This window comes from Ceratotherium simum, chromosome 8, assembly GCF_057802395.1.
Source record: "Ceratotherium simum simum isolate JZ-2026a chromosome 8, ASM5780239v1, whole genome shotgun sequence".
Classification (NCBI taxonomy): Eukaryota; Metazoa; Chordata; class Mammalia; order Perissodactyla; family Rhinocerotidae; genus Ceratotherium; species Ceratotherium simum.
The window spans coordinates 55,531,979-55,553,144 of record NC_141907.1 but is presented as its reverse complement, the minus strand read 5'-3'; the positions used below and the strand labels follow the sequence as shown (position 1 = coordinate 55,553,144).

The following is a 21,166-nucleotide window of genomic DNA, read 5'->3' as shown; positions in this document are numbered from 1 at the left end:
TCAGAGCCCTTTCCGTGAATCCCTCTGACGATGAAAACATTTGCAAAAGCATCAGAATAAAACAATAACTATTTGTAAACAACAAAAGACTTAAAAATGACAATTGAAAAAGAAGTTTGGTTATTTCTGTGACATATAACACTTCAAGATAGTAACTACAATTATGATTGATAACCAGTACACATCCGAATTCTAGGAATATTATATAATTTTTAAAATGTTTATGTTAATAACATTTATTCACACAATATTATAGGTCCTTATGAAACAATGGTTAGTTATTTATTTAACCATGGTGACAGTTAAAGATTTTCAGGCAAACACATAAAATTAAATAGCTGTAAGAAAAATCTTAGCACATGTGATTAAATACCTGATAAAAATAATATAGGAAATTTATTTTGATAAAACACAAAATCCCTACCCTTCTGGCAGACTATTCAAAGAAAAGACCTTTTATAATCTCTGTACCAAGAACAGACTAAAAGTTCAAGAAAATTACCCTTTTAAGAGAGGGAAAAAAACAAATTCTAATTTTCCATTAGCTTACTTTTCATATTAAAACTCATTTACTTAATTAGATTAATTTTAATTTTAGCCAACTTGACCATGTACAAAACGCCTTTTTTCAGAATTCCTCTTTCTTAAACCTTCTATAAATTTCTTTTTACATTTAGAATTTGTCCCATGCCTTTCTTTTTTTTTTCCTTCTAGTACTTTGGGACAAATTTCTTAACAAAATAAACAAAAATATCTCCATTCTTCATAACTTCTTTACTAAAAACATATTGCTTACTTTCCTTGAATACAAACATATTTTCTCTATTAATTTCTAGTAACCTTAATCACATATTTGAATTTTTAATCCTTAGAAACCTCAATTTTTAAGTAAAATAACTAAGTAAGCAAGCAATTATGAACTGTCTTTTACAAGCATTCTGTGGTTTGGAAAATTTATAAACAATTTTCATAATTTCTAGAAACATGTTACTTTATAGTACAAACTGTTAATAAAACACAAATAATGTTTAATAAAACATTAAGAAATGTTTACCAATAGACCCAAAACACCTTTTAGTTTTTCTGTAATAAGAAGCCAAAAGTAGATAAACTTATATTTAGTAATTAATGTCTAATATCTTATCTTATTTGAAAGTAATCTAAATATTCAATGAATTTTTATCATTTAAATTAATCTAGCAAACTTCAAAGTTTCAAGTTACCGAAGAGATTTTGGAAGTTATTTTAAATACATTGTGTCAGAAACTAGAATTATTGCTAAAAGTTTATCTATAAATTCTAAATCACTTACATCTAAATCACTTGTTCCCAACAATTATGTTTAGATTGCCCAAGAATACTTCATGAGACATTGGACAAAATTAGCTATCATTTTAAGCTATTTTTGCTGACGAACTTGTAACAATGATAACAAGAGCTTATCTCATTAGTAAACTAGGCTGCATGCTTGCATCATATCCAGTGCTGATAACTCGGAAGTCATATCTATTTTAATCAAACCAACAAACTTCAACAAGCTTTCATTCACTAAAGATTATTTCATATCACATTAACTTGAAAGACATGTAAGCACTTACTTTAAGTCAATTATACAGAGCTCTTAATTTTGGCAGTATGGAGGTAAAATATCACACATATATAACACACATATAGACACACATTCACAGAGATTCCACAGCTATTGTTTTAAAATTACTGTCATGAATCGGGTATAGTAACATAAAGCTCCCAAGTTATGAATTCAAATTTTGTTTTAAGCCTTTTTGATTAATATTTGTGGAGAAGACACTCAAGATGCTAGATTTTTGGCAAGGGCACTCTTGTGGCTATTTTTCTGGCCCTTTTACTTTTTTTTCTTCAGTCCTAGGAATTAGTGATGAGCTAGATAGCAGTTCCTGGAGAAGAGAAATGATAATCCTTTTTGACATAAAGGAACCACTGAAGTTTTCTCTAAGATGGAGTTCCTGGGACATATCTGCCTTATCTGTTTCTAATGTTTCAATCTTTTGTCTCAATCAATATCTAGGAGCATTTTGAGGAACAGGGGATGTTTTGGGATTGGAAAAAGACAAGTGAACCTTGAATTGCTTTTTAGAGCCATACTGCTAGCCTTACAGAGATTTGCAAGACAAAGACAGTTGCTCTCAGGTCCCCAAAGAACTGGAGTACAGTATGAATCACAAAGAAGTGGATCCATCCTTCCACCTGCATTTTTTTTAATCGCTTTTTTTATATCAGGGAAATCTTTAACTTAAGAGGTGAATCAAAAGATTTCTATGTTCTAAAACTTTCAGGGCAATGTATCCACCTTTAAAAGTCTGCACAAAGCATTTAACAAAGGTCTCTTTTTTCTAAGTGTACAATTTAACCCCAGATCAACTTACCTTGGTGGGGGTAAGCTCCTATTATCTTCTTTATTAGCACTTGATGTTAGCCTCTAGTTTTTGTCTCATACTGTGCTGCCTCAGGCAACCCTATTGACTTTTTTTTTCCCTCAGTTTAATTAACACTGTCCGAAGGGCAGATTTATACGCTGTTTTACAGTCAGGCATAGGAAACGTTCCCTTCTCAGTGAGACACAATGTCTATCCCAACAATAAAATCTATAATACAATCAGGCCAAAAAAAAAAAAAAAGAGAGAGAGAGATACAACCACTTCACATAAAGCTTGTAAATATATCAATTTTTCTACAAAATTTCATCTGAATTCCATCACCTCTTACACCTCGAATCATAGTTTTCATTAAGACTTTATCAATAGGTCTTGGTCTTATAATTTTGGACAGGAGAAGCATTCCCAGTCAGACATTTTAAAATATACTCAGGCAAAGTTGATATAACCTCTTCATATAAAATTAGCTCAAACATTCCAACCTTTATAATCTTATCAATACTTATACTTCTATATTTTCTCAACTTAATTGTAACCTAAGTCAGAGTCGTATGGCTAGTCATTATTTTGTTTTTCCTTTTCTTAATTTGGCCTTTACATAGGTACCAATAGAACAATTATGATGAGAGCTCTCACAGTTTTTCCCCCCAATTTAGAATTTTTTTTCCAGTTTAAACGATCCATCATCTGGTCACATTGACAAGTATGATCTTAATCTTAACAGCGGCTCATACCAAAGCTTATCCATGGATGCAAGAGGCATCCCCAAAAGAGACTCAGAGAATTGACTCCCCAAAAATAAGAAAGCACAACAAGCAATGAAGGTTTAGACAAAAAAGGCCCCTCATGAAAACAAATGTGATCCCTTATGACAAACCCATGAGAGAAGAAACAGTTGGACAAAGAGTGTGTCCTAAAACAGCAGTCTACTTGACTGGCTGCCAAGATGCACACAAGTACGTACATCCTCCAGAGGGGGGAGATCAGAAACATCACACAGCCAAGCTCTCAAGACATAGAACAAGACAAAGGAAAAAAAAGACAGAGACAAGGAAAAATACTGACTGTTTCTGGGAGGAAAAGGATCAATTAACCGATGAGTACTCAACCAAATCCTAGAGCCACTGAGTCCAAGAAGCTAACATCACTAATATTTTCTCCTGCTAATCTAAATTTAGAAAAGAAAAAAACTCACAACTCTTGCTTCCACTGGACTCTGCAGGCAGAGATCTGGGAGAACACTTTCCTCCTGCTTGCTTTTGTCAGGGTCCAAGATCTCTCAGCTGCAGGAGTCAAGTGAAGAGCATCCAGCCAGTGAAATTTTTTATCTCATCCAAGTTGCCAAACAGTAGGGGAGGAAGACTATGCTCTACCCACACTGAGTCTTTTCTGGTTGGGCTACAAATTAAATTAACATGAAACCGAATAACAGGAGAAAATCAAACAAAGCTTTATAACATGTATACATGGGAGAGATCTGGGAGAAACTGGGTAACTTGACAAAATGGTGGAGGTTCTTGTCTTAAATACTATCTGCAGCTAAAGACAAAGGAGGATGTTGGGGGTCGGGGGAGTCAGCTATGGGAGATTACCAGAAAAGCACAGTAAACAAGAATAAGGTTAATATGCAGATTTAAGTCCTTGTCTTTCACATTGATAAGAGTTTCTAGAGATAAGGTCACCCCCCCTTCTTCCTGGTACAGAGAAGGAGACACCTTTACAAATGCAGACTTTCTTTATAAATGTAAATGTCTCTTAGAAAGCATAACTTCTAATTTTACTTGGTTTACAGAGCTTTGATAAGAATGGGCTTATCAAGGACCCTCCCAGTCTATCCATATGTAGAGTTATCTACGGTTATGGCTAATCCTGGGGACAGGCTTTCTATCCTAAATTCTTCTAGCCATTTAGTGGTGGGGCAGGTCAAAGTTTCTTTCAGAGTCTTTTTTTCTTGAAAATAATCAAGGTAAAGAAACATATTTTGAGGTGGCTTATTCTGATCACGCACAGAGGCCTTTCTTGCTTTCACACTTAGCCTTAATTTGATGGTTAATAGCTTCCATTTTTCCAATTTATTGTCCAAAACATGATTTCAGCAGAAACAATCATGTAGCTCTATTGTCCTCATAATTTCTACCTTTCCTGTTTTCATCAAATACCTGATATGTCACAACTGCTAGTGACTTTCCTTTCAAGAGTATATGGTCCCAATTTACCATTACTGAAAGTAGTAAAAACTTCACTGTTGCCACAGTTCCAAGGCTATTTGTGCCCCACCTACCACCAATGTTTCAACGCTAATAATCCATAACCAATCTATAAATCAAAATTGGAGTAAGTTTATTATGTGCCAGATCTGAGGACCATATGGCCTAAGAGAGTCCTTTCCCAAAGGAATGGAGCACTCCAAAGAAATGGGGGTGTACAGAGTGGTTATATACCATAACACAGAGAGTAGCAGGTCTGTGGTCTGGAGCTGGATGGTCACAGCAGGTCAGCAATCAATCCCTAGCCTAGGTAGAGATGCTTATCCTTAAGGAAATGTTGATGTGGGGGAAGTTACTTTATCTTTAAGGGCATCATTCTTGTCTTTGTGACACAATAAAGACAGGAACAAGAAAAAGATCATTTACTCTTTTCTTTCTTTATTGCTTTTCAAACCCTCTACTGTGAGCTCTCTAATCATTGTGAACTTGATATGTTATTCTTTCCTGAATATAAATGAGAACCATATTGAAGTTATAAGAAGTTACTAAGAAGATGTGAACTTTGCCAGGATGTCTAAGAAACGGGCCTCTCTTCTTGCATTGTTTTGTTATTTCAGCTGTGGGTTCTGTGGAAAGGTGCTGGTGTGGCCAATAGAATACAGTCATTGGATCAATTTAAAGACAATCTTGGATGAACTTGCTCAGAGGGGCCATGAGGTGACTGTGCTGTATCTTCAGCTTCCATCCCCGTAGATCCCAGGAAACAATCTGCTCTTAAATTCGAGGTTTATCCTACATCCTTTACAAAGAATGAACTTGATTCACGTTTTATGAAATGGATCACGATGTGGTCATATGAGTTACCAAAAAGTACATTGTGGGCATATGATTCAAAGATGAAAAAACATATTATGAATATTCTAATACTATTCAAAAGCTCTGTGGGGATGCAGTTTTGAATAAGAAACTAATCAAGAAACTGAAATAATACAACTTTGATGTTGTTGGAGATGCTGTTGCTCCTTGTGGTCAGCTGCTGTCTGAACTACTTAACCTACCTTTGGTCTACGGTCTTCGATTTACTGTTGGCAATATACATGAAAAACTCTGTGGAGGGCTTCTATTACCTCCTTCCTATGTACCTGTTCTCCTATCAGAACTTAGTGACAAAATGACACTTATGGAGAGGGTGACAAATATGTTGTATTTCCTATATTTTGACTTTGTATTTGAGACCTTTAACAAGAAGAAGTGGGATAAATTTTACAGTGAAATATTAGGTAAGTCAGTGGTTTATTGATTATATTTTCCCTATAATCAAGGGAAAGAAACCTTACTATGTGTGTGTTGGAGTGTGTGTGTGTGTGTGTATATATATATATATATATATATATATATATAATGAAAGATAATTTATATTTTCTTAGGTTTAGTGTCAAAATGGGCATATGATCATTTCTCAGTCAATATTTATCAATTACTCAATAAACCTTGTGCAAATTACTCTAAAATTCTGTGACACTGGAGCTGTAATACCATTTGACATTGATTTACTATATTAATATTCTTAGGGTTTATTTATTTAAAGAGCTACATATGTACTATATTTTTCATAGATCAAAATGTCTGTGTTATTTCTTGGTGTATAACCAACTATCCTAAAACTTAGTGTTTAAAACAGCAATCATATTATTTGCTCATGATCCTGTGGACCAGCAATTTTGGCTGAGTTCAGTGAAATGTTTTTTCTTTGGGCCTTGCTTGGCCCAAAAGCAAGACACTTTAATTGTGTCCTTCATGTGGCCATTCCAAGAGGCAACCTTGTGCTTGTTTACATGATAGTAAAATTCCAGAACAGCTTGCATGAACATTCTGGGCCTAGTTTGGAAGTCACACAATGTCACTTTTGCCACCTTCTATTGATAAAGCAGGTCATGAGACAAGTCCAAATTAAAAGGATGGAGAAATATCCTCAACTTCTTGATATGAGATGTTGCAAAGAATACACAGCCATTTTTAATATACTACAGCAAGAAACTTCATTAAGTATATTTATAAAATCAAAAGAAAGTCATGAGGAAATATATTTTACCAATCTGGTTCTAGTAAAAAGTTCACTTTATGTATAAGAAAATCTATGCTTACCTCGTGAAAACTTGATGGTTACTTGTCTTAAAAATTAGATATTTCTATGAGCTCATGACTAAGGTTCCTTTCAGCTTTCAGAATCAAAGTCTCTGATATCTCTTTTCTAGATTCAATTTTTCTATTGTTGTATCTGAACTGTATCTTTAGTCTAGTCATTTAATATCTTTATTAAGAGGAAAATTGCTTAGTTTTGGATAAGTTGTCTCTGGGCATTATCTACTATTACTCCTTCCTTCTCAATGAATTAAAAATCATCTAAGGAGACCTAAAACTTTGGGGATTATTTTGGAATTAGCCATGCCTGTTTTCTGATCTACAATTACTACTTTCCCTTGATTTAAAAAATAGAGCCAAATATGGGGTCTAGTATATTTTTCATATCTGAAGGATTTCTAAACATGATTTGGTAAGTACATTCATTCAATAACATTTATTAAGCTACTGCTATGATTTTTGTTTTCAGAAGGTAGAAGGAAATTGGTAAATATTTATTGAGAATTACTCTCTTCCAGGAAATCTTCTAAGACCTTCATATTTATTAACTCATAGAAGACACACATAGAAATCATTTTTATAGGCACTGTTATTCTCCTCCTTTTACAGATGTGGAAACTGAAGTACAGAAAGTTCAAGTAACTTACTCAAGTTCTCATGGGAAACAATGTTGGGGATGAGATTGAAACACAGCAGTCTGGCCCTGGACCTAACGCCTTTGCATAATTCATAACTGATAGAAAAGAGAGAGACTCTGATTTCACAACTCCACATATTACTTGGAGAGATTACAAGTATACGACAATATAGAAGACCAAGAAAGGTAGTATTTCCTGATCTGGGAGATCTTTTTAACAGACACTATCCATTGCCGGTATATACCTTCCAACTAGCCAAACTTTGTGTTGCCAAGAGGAGTGCTCCTTCATCACTATTTACTCATATATGTAAAGCATCATTTTGTTATGCCCTATTGTAAAAATTTTGAAAACCTAGAAAAAATATCCTTTTCAATTGGAATTTAACCAAGCTTAGCATATATGTAGTAACTGTTATCAATGGATAAGAAGATATGTAAGGTTAATTTAAAATTGCAGAGGAGATACAGATCCAAGTTATAAAAATATTAACTTTTGACTGTATATATACTGTATGAGGGTACGGTAGGCAGTGACTCAGAGAATAAAACCAAACACCAAATTCTCAAAAACACGTCTGCTAAAAATTAATCAAGAATCACACATCATGGAAAATAAGCTCTTTCACGACATTCCAGAGCAAGGGTATACAAAGAAATGTAAAGGAACACATGGCATCAAACGGCAAACAACCAAAGCAGAAAACTGACTGGTAAGTGGGGTGGAAGAGAGGGTAGATCTACCTACAATAAAATAATAAATAAATAATTCAAAGACCAAAGTTTCTAAGATTAATCTGATAAAAATTAATCAGGAATCATAGGTCATAGAAGTAAGCTTCTAGATGGGATTCCATCTTAAGGGCATGAAAAGTAATGTGAAGGAAAACAGGGATCAAATGGCAAACGATCAAAGTAGAAAGCTGGCTGGTGTGTGCGGTGAAAGGGTCATTAGTTCTGTCCAAATAGAAGACTACACAAATAATCCAAAGACCCAAGTTTCTGAGATTAATCTGGTAAAAATTAATCAGAAATCGTAGGTCATAGAAAATAAGCTCTTAGATGAGATTCCATAGGGAGGGCATGCACGGCAATGTGAAGGAAAACAGGGATCAAATGGCAAACAATCAAAGTAGAAAGCTAGACAGTGAACAGGGTGGGTGAGTGGGTTGGAAAGTCTGTGGAAATGTAAGCTTAAGGAAATAATCCAAAGCCACAGAGAAGCTTAGGGAGCATTTGAGGTAAATAAGTGGACACCGGTGCAAGAGGTTGACTCTTACAACAAAGTCAGTTCCCATCCTGACTTTCCACAAGTTTTATGTCATTCTTTGAACAGGTCCCTACCACAACACTGCCGATCTACTCTAGGGATAGAAACTGACAAACGGGATCCCTTGGCCAAGTTATAAATACTTAAAAGGGATAATTTTCAGCTTTCTGCAGGTGAATCTCCCTTACTACCCATTCCTACCTGCTTGGTAATACTTAATTTATTTTTTCCGTGTATATAAGTTTTCTGTAGACTAGAGAAACAAATTAAGTATGGGAAAATACTTGGTAGACTGAATGATGGGATAGTGCCTCAGGTTTCCATTTTTTTCAGGCAGTTATCAAGCAGCCTTCCCTTTACATTAAATCGTAAGAATCAATTCATGTCAGAATGTTTCAAGTTTCTTCAGAAAGAAAAAAAGATGACATGGAGATGGGAGTGAAAGACATGATTTCATTTAGCGCATCTCATTCATCATGTACTTTCCTTATCATGGATGGTCCAGGACTTTGGTCCTGCAATAAACTTTCTTCTGTAAAATTTTCGAGGGAGAATGAGTCTTTAAGCTATGGACAGGAAGGTTTGTTGTTTCCTGGTGAGATCTGTGTCATTAGGGAGGACGCGTGAGCAGCTGGGGACTCTCTACTTGCGTGCGCATAAGCCTAAAGGATATTTAGCTTCCCATGTGTAAGCTTTTTATTCTCTGGTGCAAGATTGAGACAAGTGTGAACAATGCAAATCCTCACACTGCAGATCCATATTTAATGTGAAAGATCATTATGATATTTAGAAAAAAAAATTCTTATCCAAACAACTTGCATCGACCTTGGGGTGTTTCTTCACTTCACTGAGCAGCAATGTAGGTTCTGAGCTGGGCACATATCCCACATGAAACCCTGTCGCATGTGCCTTCCCGGGAGACTGAGGATCATCAATTAGCAAAGAAAATAAAACGTTTAAAATGCCATCGGATTCAGTTAAACTGTCACAGATATCCTAAAAGAGATACAAACCTAATGCTATTGAGTTGGAAAACGAGAAAATGGTCACTTAGAATGTAATATTCATCGTATATACTTAAACATTTACAGAGAAATATTGACTTAGAAATATAATGTATCAGTTATCTTGAATTTGTAATACATGAAACTAGGAATGAATCTTTAACGAATGTTTGCAGTTAGAAAAGCTACAGAGATGAGAGTATGCTGTTAACTATTAAGTCTCACACTTACGTGGTTTTCTTTAGACTTTTTCTGTTGTTTAAATGTTCCCTTAAATTTTAACAAGGCCATATTTTGAACATCTTGACCTACAGAGACCTGAAACTTTATTCCTATATTTTCTAAGAAAAAATGAATATAAATTCACAAATATACATATTTTCCTTTCCCTATTTTCTTTTTCAGGAAGACCCATTACATTGTATGAATTGATGGGGAAAGCTGATATATGGTTGATATGAACCTATTGGGATTTTGAATTTCCTCGTCACTCTTACCTAATTTTGAATTTGTTGGAGGACTCCAGTGCAAACCTGCCAAACCTCTGCCTAAGGTAAAACTTTGGTGTTTGAAAAGAGTTTTCTTTCCCAATCCAGATATTGTCTTATAGAAAAGACATGGGACAATTTATAAATTTCTTCACACCGTTCCCTCACGTATTATGTGTTTCATTATCACTGAAGATTCTGGGCTACATAACAGTTGTTAAAAGGATGAGAGAAATGCAGGATTATATGGATATAACCAGTATAAAACAGTCTTTCAGTGTCTAACACATAAGAATGGATATGTTTTTTTCAATAAATGTGTATTCAATGTCTACTAGATGCCAGATTCTACACTCTGCACTGAAGAAGAAGAAGTAAATGACATATACAGTTAACCCTGATGGGGAGCTTATAGACTAGTTAGTCAAAAAAACTATAAATGTTAAGTACATGAAATTATTTACAATAAAGTACAAATCATATTATAAGTGAGATTGAGGTGGTATGGGAGCTCTTTTTGTGTATTTTATTCAAGTAAATTGCAATCAGGTATTTAAAAGAATCAAATTCTGATAATGTCATATTCAAAGTGAAAATATGTGCCAATATTCAAAGGCTATGGGATCTGGTGCTTTAATACGTGATATTATGGTAGCCAGCAAATATACAAAGGTCCCAATCCTGCCAGGAATACTTTTCCTATAAAATATGAATGTACAAGAAAAAAGGAGAGAAATGGGGAAAGAAACGTTTTACTTCCTTTTCCCATTGAATTGGTGTGCTACTAAAAATTTCCAATACAGCCGTTCTTTATTATTTGCCAATATTGTGTTTTCCAATTTGCCTACTCAGTAAAATTTATTTGTAACGCCAAAATCAATATTTAACTGCCCTTTTGCAATCATTCATAGATGTGTACAGAGTAGCAAAAAAATGGATTCACCTGACAGGCATGTTCCCAGTTGAGGTCAAACAAGGTGATGCTCTGCCCTGTTGTACAGCTCTCACACTGTAAAAAAGTGTCCCTTTCTCAGTCTACATAATGCCACATTTTTTGCATTTTTGTGCTTCTTGTTGGTGGTTGCACTGTTTAGAATGGCCCCCAAGGATAGTGCTGAAGTGCTTTCTAGTGTTCCTCAGAGGAAACAAGACAACTATAACATGCCATAGGGAGAAAGTATGTTTGCTAGATAAGCTTCATTCATTTCCATGAGTTATAGCTCTGTTGTTTCCACTGGTAGTAATGATTCAGTATTTGCTAATGACATGTTTGCAGCAACTTCGTAGAACAATACTACTGGGAATAATAAGAATCAGCTAAATATGTAAGGCACTTACACAGTGACAGGAACATAGTGCTTAAAAAATATTAGCTATTGTGATTTCAATTTGGCTAGTGACCTTTTTAACAAAGGAATTAATTTTAGAAAACAAAGTAAGCCGACAATAATGTTAAAATCTATTTGAAGCTTTAAGCAGTCATCTAAAGTGTAGGGATTCCTTCTTATATATATATTTATATATGTATGTATATATATATATATATATATTCATATATGTGAGTGTATACTGGTAAACTCCTGTTACTGTTTTCAAAAACATTTCTGAATGCACTTCAGCATTTGATCTGGTCTTACATGAGATCAAAGTACTTTAGAGCACAAAACAGAGCAGATATCATTGTAGCCTGATAACACATTTGTGTAAATCAGCCTCTCTCTGGAATTAGCTGTAGTGGTGCATTAAAAATCATTCAGTAGTGCATAACTATGATAAGATATGATTCTATTCCAAGATTTTAAATTGCCTGATCTCACTAGCTGGCTTGAAAACAAATATAGGAAGAAATCAGGGAGGAAATGCCTGGTTTCATATTAACCTTCACAACAGAGTTAGAAATATAAATGAAAGTTTTCAATAATTTTATGTCATGGATCCCAAATAGTTCATATACACACTGATTAGATGTTTTACCCATTAAAGCACATTGTCAAGGAGTAAAAACAGCCAAAATAAATAGTTTACAGGCAGAATTTGTCACATTCATTATCAGTCATGGCTTTAGTTGCCTTGAGATATCTGGACCAGGATCAGAGAGAATCAAATTTGTACTCAATTCTACTTAAAAATGTTAACACATGTCATTGCACTTTTATTAGGACTTTGAACGAAAACAGGAAGAAACAAACAGCAGAAAGTTTTGAAAAACTATTTCCTTAATATGAGATGAGATTACTATAACATGCCCAAAATTAGGAAAGCATGTGCCAGAAAGAAAAAGGATATGAGACCTTAAGAAAGGGAAAATTATTTCATAAATCTTTCAGTCAATTAATGTAATATCACCAGAACAAAGGTTAATAGACCAGAATCTTAGCTGAGGCTCAAATTTAAGGAGCTTTTGGTAGTGGGAATCTGAAACACCAGGAAACGTTGTGACTAATAGATTGAGGGTTCTCATTTATGTACGTAAAAGCGATTTAACAAGAGCACTTGCCTTCTTATACCAAAGCAATTACATGTAACCTCATAATCAGGTCATATTACACGTAGCCTTCATAATCAGGAAAGCCTACCCACCAAAAGAGACTTCCTGAAAAACTTCCAAGAAAAAAAGTGTAATAATTCAGTAATATATATATATATATTGGACATGAAGTGACATACAAATTCAAGAAGCTTAGCTACAGATGGTCTTTCACTTTATTCAAGGAATTCTGTTAGGAGTTTAGATACTTTTAAATTCTTAAGTCATCTGTTTATTCCTCAAAGGACACCAAAAAAAATCTGTTGAACAAACAAAGCTAGGTTTATTTGACTTATTACAGGAAGGGAGAATACCTCCTTGACAGGTTTTATCATTGTTTCAGAAGAGGGAAGTCAGAGGAAGATAATTCTAAGGTGTTGGGGCCTGGGTTGGTGATATCAAGGAGGTCTATGTAAAGTAGGGAACTGCTTGTAACTGAGCAAAGTTTATGATATAACTTTAGATTGCTGGACACAGTGAGGTGAGGTCTTGAATCTTGTCTTGATAAGCAAGCTATATGTTTTAATGAGTAAACTAATTTAGTTGGTCAGAATCCTATAATCCTGGGACAAATATCTAAGCTATTTTTGCTAGGTCTCAGTATTATTTAACACAGAACTAAGAAAAAAGTATCTGGCCCTGATATTGTTTAAAACATGGAATAGAAATTTTACTGTTTTTAGTACTCATTTAAGAAAAGGAAACCTGTGATGCCATAGTGTGAAAGGTTCTTAAAGGAAACTTACTCTTTATTGTCATCTCTTGTTGAGAAGTGATAAATAAAGAACCATATTTACCTAGTCATCTATGATATACACTGGTTAAAGAAAATGGATTTCATATCCTACAGCTCCTTCTAAAGAGATTTAATGGTTTGGCATGTTAGAAGAGTAAACTATTCTAACAATTCTTCTCTCTTTAGAAATGTATTAATTCATTTCCTTCAAACAAACTAAATAAAAAAGAACAAATGAAATAAACAAAAAATTATCTCTGTGCTGAGGGCCCTTTCATAGCATAATGAACTATCTTTTTTCAGGAAATCGAAGAGTTTGTCCAGAGCTCTGGAGAAGATGGCGTTGCAGTATTTAGTTTGGGGTCAATGGTTCAAAACCTTCAAGAAGAAAAGGCTAACATGATTGCATCAGTCCTTGCTCAGATTCCACAGAAGGTCTGATAAATTGCCTTTATGGTGAACAACTACTTGGACGAGTCTCTTTACAATCTGTAGAGTGGATCTATTAAAACGGTTTCTACAACGGAAGGAAAATTTCATAATACAATTAGATCAAAATGAACTCATATATCTGTTTTTCTTTTTAAGTCAAATTCTAAAATAGTGCAAGGGGGACACATTTGCTTAAACATTCCAGTTTAATTTTTATTTTGCTTTCAGAGACATTTATATATTAGAGACTATGTGTGAGGTTTCGTTGCTATTATGATAACAGTATGCTAGTAATGCAGCAAGAATTCCCAAATCTTACAGCACAAATCAAAGCTTTCCAAAAGGGGATCCTGGGGAACTGTGAAGTTATGAGCAGCTGAGAAGCATCAAATTGTACTTCAGTTGGTAGCTGCATAAACACTCAATATTCAAAATGGAATTTTCAAAAAGGCTGAGTAGGAGCGTAAAGATTCAGACTCTTCCTCCTGTTCCTGCTCCCTCGTCTCCTAAGATTAAAACAGTATATATCTTAACACTAGCCCTCTGTGAAGAGACCAAGGGGGAGGCCTGGGCCTCCTGATTCCCCTTGATGTGGAATAGTGGGGAGGGACTAAAGAGCAGGCCCAAAGGGGCCAGGCTTTGTTTCCTGTTAAAGCAGAAAAGGCAATAGGAAGGAAGGGACATGGTCTCTGACTTGAAGTGCTCTTAGTCCTGCCCATCAGTAACTTCGCCTAATCAATACACTGTTCTGTCCAATTGGATTAACAAGGACTTTCTCAGAGGTGGGGGAAGGGGAGAGGCAAAAACTGGGAAAGCATGGGTAGAGCCAGGTTTAGCATAGAGAAAAGTACAGAGGTTCTCCTTCCTGTGACATCCTGTAATTATTTTAACGAAATTATGTGATCCATGTGAGCTCTCTCACTGGTGGTGAACTACTTGCCACCTTCAGGCACGATCTAAACTGACCCCAAACAACTCACAATATTTTTGTTTCTGAGAGCCTGAAATCAGGCAGACTGCCTTTACAGGTAATAGAGCCACCTGCCATCTTTTTAAAAATTTGCCTCACCAACCTAGGATTCCTTGGGATTTTATCCCACTTAGAATTGAGTATTTCAGCATCAGTCACTACTTAGGGCTGAATGCAGCATCCTTGATACATGGGGCATTCCAAATTAGTGTTTTCTATTGTGTAAAATGCAATTAGATCTCTTAACAACACAAGCTGCTAGTTTGCCTATTCTAGATTATTATGGTCAATGAAAATTAGTGATCCTGTATTTTTTAATTTTATCATTTGTCCTATTATTAATTCTGCAATTCCTAGCTTTTTTGTGTGTGTCTGAGGAAGATCAGCCCTGAGCTAATGCCCATGCCAATCCTCCTCTTTTTGCTGAGGAAGACTGGCCCTGGGCTAACATCTGTGCCCAGCTTCCTCCACTTTCTATGGGACGCTGCCACAGTGTGGCCTGACAAGCGGTGCGTGGGTACAACCCCGGGATCCGAACCCGGGGCGCCAGCAGCGGAGCGTGCACAGTTAACCACTACACCACAGGGCCAGTCCCTGCAATTCCTAGCTTTGTATAAAAAATACATAAAATTGTAGATGGATAATTCCACTATTAATGCCTTCATGGGAAAAAGAACTGAGATAATGCCTTGGAAGATTTCTACTTAAAAGATAATAGGAAGCAGTGTTGTTCCAATATGTAATCTAAAATATTTTATATTCCCTCTATAAGAAGAAGGAACTTTATCCTTTCGTCCCAAGTAGAAGAAAGTATAATATTGCTGACAATATAAAATAGAAAGATATAACTTCCCATCAAAATGCTTTATGGAGAAAGTGAACATAAGCAAATCCTCACCTGTTCCCCTCAGAAAATGCTAAGCAAGCAAAGTCTTTTCTAGATTAAAACCACAAGTTCGTTATACGAGATAGTCACATGAAATAAAATTGCAGTTAACATTGTGTTTATACTACAGCTCTGATTGATTCCTGAATGCTTTTAATATTAAAATATGTCACTTACAAACTAATTTCCCTCAGCTTTTTAGAACTAATAATAGCAAATAATAAACTAATAATTTGTAGTAAACTCTAAAAAAAGATAGTTGCTCACCCCCAGATTTTTGGCACTTTGATTTTTTTGACTATTTAATAGCACATTTTAACATCTCTGGACAAAAATGTGCACATCTGTTAATTGGAAGAAGCTGGGAAAGACTTCTTAGTAGATTTTAATTTCAAAAATACTCTAAGCCTGTGTGATCTTATTCATGGAGTAGAGCATTTTCTTCACCTTAATAGGTTGTGTGGAGATTTAGTGGAAAGAAATCAGATACACTAGGACCCAATACTCAACTCTTTAAGTGGATCCCACAGAACAATCTTCTTGGTAACATTGTGGCAAACAAATAAAATTCTAATTAAGAGAAAATCCGAGGAAAAAGAGTAGAACAGCAACTTAATGCAACGATTGTTTTTGAAAACATTGACAATCGGGTGCTAATTATCTCTCAGCCATAAATTTTCAGTAGCTTCTTGATTGGTCTTGTCACCTCCATGCTCATCTACCTCAGATCTATGTTTCTTATACTGTTATAATGCTTTATTCCAAAAACATATAGGAAAACACCCCTACTTTTCTGTGAACTTTCAGTGACTCACACCGCCTACAAAATAAAGTACACCCAATAGGATATGAAACACTTTGTGTTCAACACATCTATCATTTGCCTTTATTTCCAAACACCTCCTGAGATTCTCACACATTACCATAGTGAATCACTCCCTATACTCTTAAGAGGCAATGTTTCTTCACTTCCGTGATTTCAAACACGATATTCTTTGAATCTGGATTCATTTCCACACTTGTTTACTGGACAAAAAACTTTGCACTAACATCTCTTTTAATGTAAAACTTTCTCTCCTTTCCTCAGACAGACTTCTTTTGGAAATCCACAAATGTTTATATGATCTCATGGGCATAGTAATCCTGTGCAGAAAATATTGCCTTTTCTACTAGCTTATACTGTCAATTTCTATTTTTAATTATGGGACTCAGAGTTTATTGTTTTTATTGATCTCTTTCTTAGGTCATCCAAAAACCAAAGCTTTTATCACTCATGGTGGTGGCAATGGCATCTATGTAGCCATTTACCATGGGATGCCCATGGTGGGACTCCCCATGTTTGTTGATTAACCTGATAATATTGCTCACACGGAGGCCAAGGGAGCAGCTGTTAGATTGGACTTGAACACAATGTCAAGTACAGATTTACTCAGTGCATTGAAGACTGTCAGTAATGACCCCTTGTGAGTATAACATTTTTTTTAACTAGGTAGTGTTTATAGATAGGTTCTCTTTTCAGCAGTGAGTATAAGTTTTGATCTATTATTAAGAGGTTAATTTTGAAATCATTAAAATTATATATCAAATCTAAAATTCACTTTTACATTCAACCAGACAGCTATTTCAAAGATGCATTTTAATCCTATAGATTTAATGGATAATAAATTAGTGTAATAATTTTCTACGCAAAAAATTTTAAAAGTTATATAGCTTATTGTAAGAAGCATATATTTAAAATGTGACAGAATCCACAGTAGGAAAAACTGATGAACGTGAAAGAAATATCAGAAAATAGTCCAATTCATTACTTCAAATTTCAAAAATTATAAAAATATTTTTAGTAAAAAATTATTTTGTATTAATATAATTATTTTAATAGATTATGTGGTGAGATAACATTTACTTACTATAAAGTTTACCTCTTTAAAGTGTAAAATTCATGGGGCCAGCCCCATGGCGTAGCATTTAAGTGTGCACGCTCAGCTGCTGGCAGCCCGCGTTTGGATCCCAGGCGTGCACCAATGCACTGCTTGTCAGGCCGTGCTGTGGCGGAGTACCGTAGAAAGTGGAGGAAGATGGGCACAGATGTTAGCCCAAGGCCAGTCTTCCTCAGCGAACAAAGAGGAGGATTGGCATGGATGTTAGCTCAGGGCTGATTTTCCTCACAAAAATAAATAAAAATATAAAGTGTAAAATTCAAATATATTTAGTGTGTTTACAGAGTTATAAAACCCTCACCATATCATCATAATCTAATTTTAGAATATTTTCATTTTTATTACCCCAAAAAGGAACCTTATACCCCTTAGAAATCACTCTCCATGGCTTCATACCTGAGGCAAGATAGATAGATGATAGGAGGATAAATAGATAGATAATAGGTAGATAGATAGATAACAACTGGGAATATACATTTTTCAAAAGAATACATAATAAAATACCAGAATTGACCATATATTTGTCTATAAACCAAGACTCAGCATATCTGAAAAGATTCAATTCATGTAGAGATATTGTCTGGTCATACTGGAATTTAGTTAGAAATCACCAAAGAAAACTTTAATCTAAATTTTAGAAATTAAACAATGTTTTTTTAAATAATTCAGAGTCAATGAAAAAATCATAATGGAATTTTAATACATCTAACTAAATGATAATGAAAATTAAATGTATCAAGGTTTGTGGAATGCAGCAGCAAAAGCTGTAATTAAAAGGACATTTAGATCCTAAAATGCACATGTATTACATAAATAAAAAGTCTAATAGACAATGATTTAAGCTTCCATTTCAAAATCTGAGCAAAACAACAGCAAATTAAACCAATGTAGAAGGAAGAAATGAATACAATAGGAAAAATTAATTAATTAATTTAATTAATTAATTAATACAAACATGCAATGGAGATGATCAATGAGTCCAAAAACTGGCTCTTTATGATAACTAACAAAATCGATAAACTCCTGGCAAGTTGGATAAGAAAGAAGTAAAGCAGGCACAAATTACCAATTGTCAAATCAAAGAGAAAAATACCATGACCGTTTCAGTGGTTAAAGAAAAATTTGACAAAAGTCAACATCCATTCATGATACTCAAAAAAAACCAAAAACCTTTTGCAAACTAGAAATGGAAAGAAACTTCCTTAGTCTGATAATGACTATCTACCAAAAAAAAAAAAACCCTATACAAAATATTATACTTACCCTCTTTAGCAAATATATACAGCTTTACTCTCTTCATTAGTCATCAGGAAAATGTAAATTAAAACCTCACTATTAATTCATCAGAATAGCTAAAGTTTAAAAAAACTGACACAACCAAGTATTGAAAATTATGTGGAGAAGTAGGAACTCTTGCACACTACTAGTGGGAACACAAATTAACAAACCATTTTAGAAAACTGTTTAGTAGTATCAGTGAGACCCAAACATACATGCACCTTTCTTTCAGTAATTCCACTCCTAGATATATGACTAACAAAAATGTATAAATATGTAAACCAAAAATATAAGCAAGAATTATTACAACCACATTACTAGTAATGGCCCAAAACTGTTAACTACGCAAATGTCCATTGATCAAAGAATGAATAAATAATTTGTGGTATTGTCATACAAAGGAATACTATACAGTCATGGAATTAACCAACATCTGATACACAAAAGACGGACACAGATGAGTATACACTATATGATTCCAGGATATACACAAGCAAAACTACTCTATGATATTAGAAGTCAGGCTGGTATTTAATTTGGGGAAGAGACTAGTGACCGGAAGTGTCCACAAGGAAGGAGTACTTTTGGGGAGCTTATGATTCTCTATTTCATGATCTGGATAGTAGCTATATTAGTGTTTTACCTTGTGATAGTTTTCTACTAATTTTGAATTTCAAGCTGCTTATTTAGGAAATGTGCAATTTTCGTATGTGTTTCATACTTAAAGGTTTATTTTAGAATATATAACATACTTAAAAATTTATACACATTAAAAAGCAAAATCAACAAGAAACAATAGAAGAAATGCCCACGAGTGCTGTCGTAATGTGGCCAGGAAAAGCCTCTCTGAGATGTAACTCTGAATCAAAGGCCTCCATCAAAAGGTAGAAGCATCCTTGGGGTCTTACAGGGAATGGTGCTCCAGGAGAAAGACTGAGGAGACAGAAAGTACAAAGGTGCTGAGATGAGAATACATTTGGCAGCATCAATGAACAGCTAGAAGGCCAAAGTGCCTACAACAGTGTGTGCATGGGACTAAGTGATAGAATAAGAGGTTATCAGGAGTCTGTCTTTGGAGGTCCTGTAGGCTAAAGAACAGATGTGGAATTTATTCTAAATGGTATGAGCAGTCAGATGGAAATTTTGAGCAGAGAGGTGTTATAATCTGACATGAGTTTGAAAACATTCATTCTGGTTACTGGTGGAAAATAGGGTAGTAGAGTAGAAGCACGGGGACCAGTGAGGAGGCGTTTCATCCTCTATGACACAGTTCCTCTTTAAAAGGTTCAAGAGCATCATCCTAAAATTGCATTTCCACCATCTGACTTACAGCACTTAAAATGGCTTGTATCACGTCCTCTGCTAGAAAAGATTCAACTTTCCCACGTGGCCCTCCATTTTCACTTTTTAAATATTTGTCAATCAGAAAAATCCAATTTAACAGCCAAACCTTCTATGAGTCCCAAATAAAAATATATTATTACTTCTGACATTTGAATCATTTATATGATACTTTTCAAAAATCATTGATGGAATTGGTACTCTTAGACAAATTAACTTCCTTTCAATGTTGCTATCTTTGTGTTTCTCCTTTAGTTATAAAGAGAATGCTATAAAATTTTCAAGAATTCACCATGATCAGCCAACGAAGCCTCTAGATAGAGCTGTCTTCTGGATCGAGTTTGTCATGCGCCAAAAAGGAGCCAAACACCTTCGGGTTGCAGCCCATGACATCACCTGTTTCCAGTACCACTCTTTGGATATGGTTGGGTTCCTGCTGGCCTGTGTAACAACTGCTATATTTGTCATCACAAAATGCTGTCTGTTTTGTTGCCAGAAGTTTACTAAAACAGCAAAGAAGGAAAAAAGAGAGTAGTTGTATCGGAGGCCTAAAGCTGGTGTGCCTCACAGATCAGATTCCTCCAATTTATCCCAGCAAGAAGAAGTTGTGATGTAGGGGTCCCTTCCTAACATAACAAAATGACTTTTTACAATTTAGCTTCTCAAAACAAAATTTATTTTCAAGGAATTTACAACCTGTTTAAGAATTAGAAATATTTCATGCCAAGAGAAAGAAAACTGGGGGAAAATAAAAAAAAATAAAACTATATGGGGTTATATTGAAATTTACAGTTCTAATTCACAATTTATACCAAAAAAAAAATTTATTGAGCTTAACTGAGTTTCTAACATAATGCATGGACACAAGAACATAAGGTGTCTACTCACATCACCAAT

At 34.7% G+C, this 21,166-nt stretch overlaps 1 pseudogene; it reads left to right on the top strand.

Annotated features, from left to right (window-relative positions):
• Nucleotides 1–5,191: 5,191 nt before the first annotated feature.
• LOC101405552 (UDP-glucuronosyltransferase 2B17-like) lies at nucleotides 5,192–20,804 on the top strand (annotated as a pseudogene).
• Nucleotides 20,805–21,166: the final 362 nt, after the last annotated feature.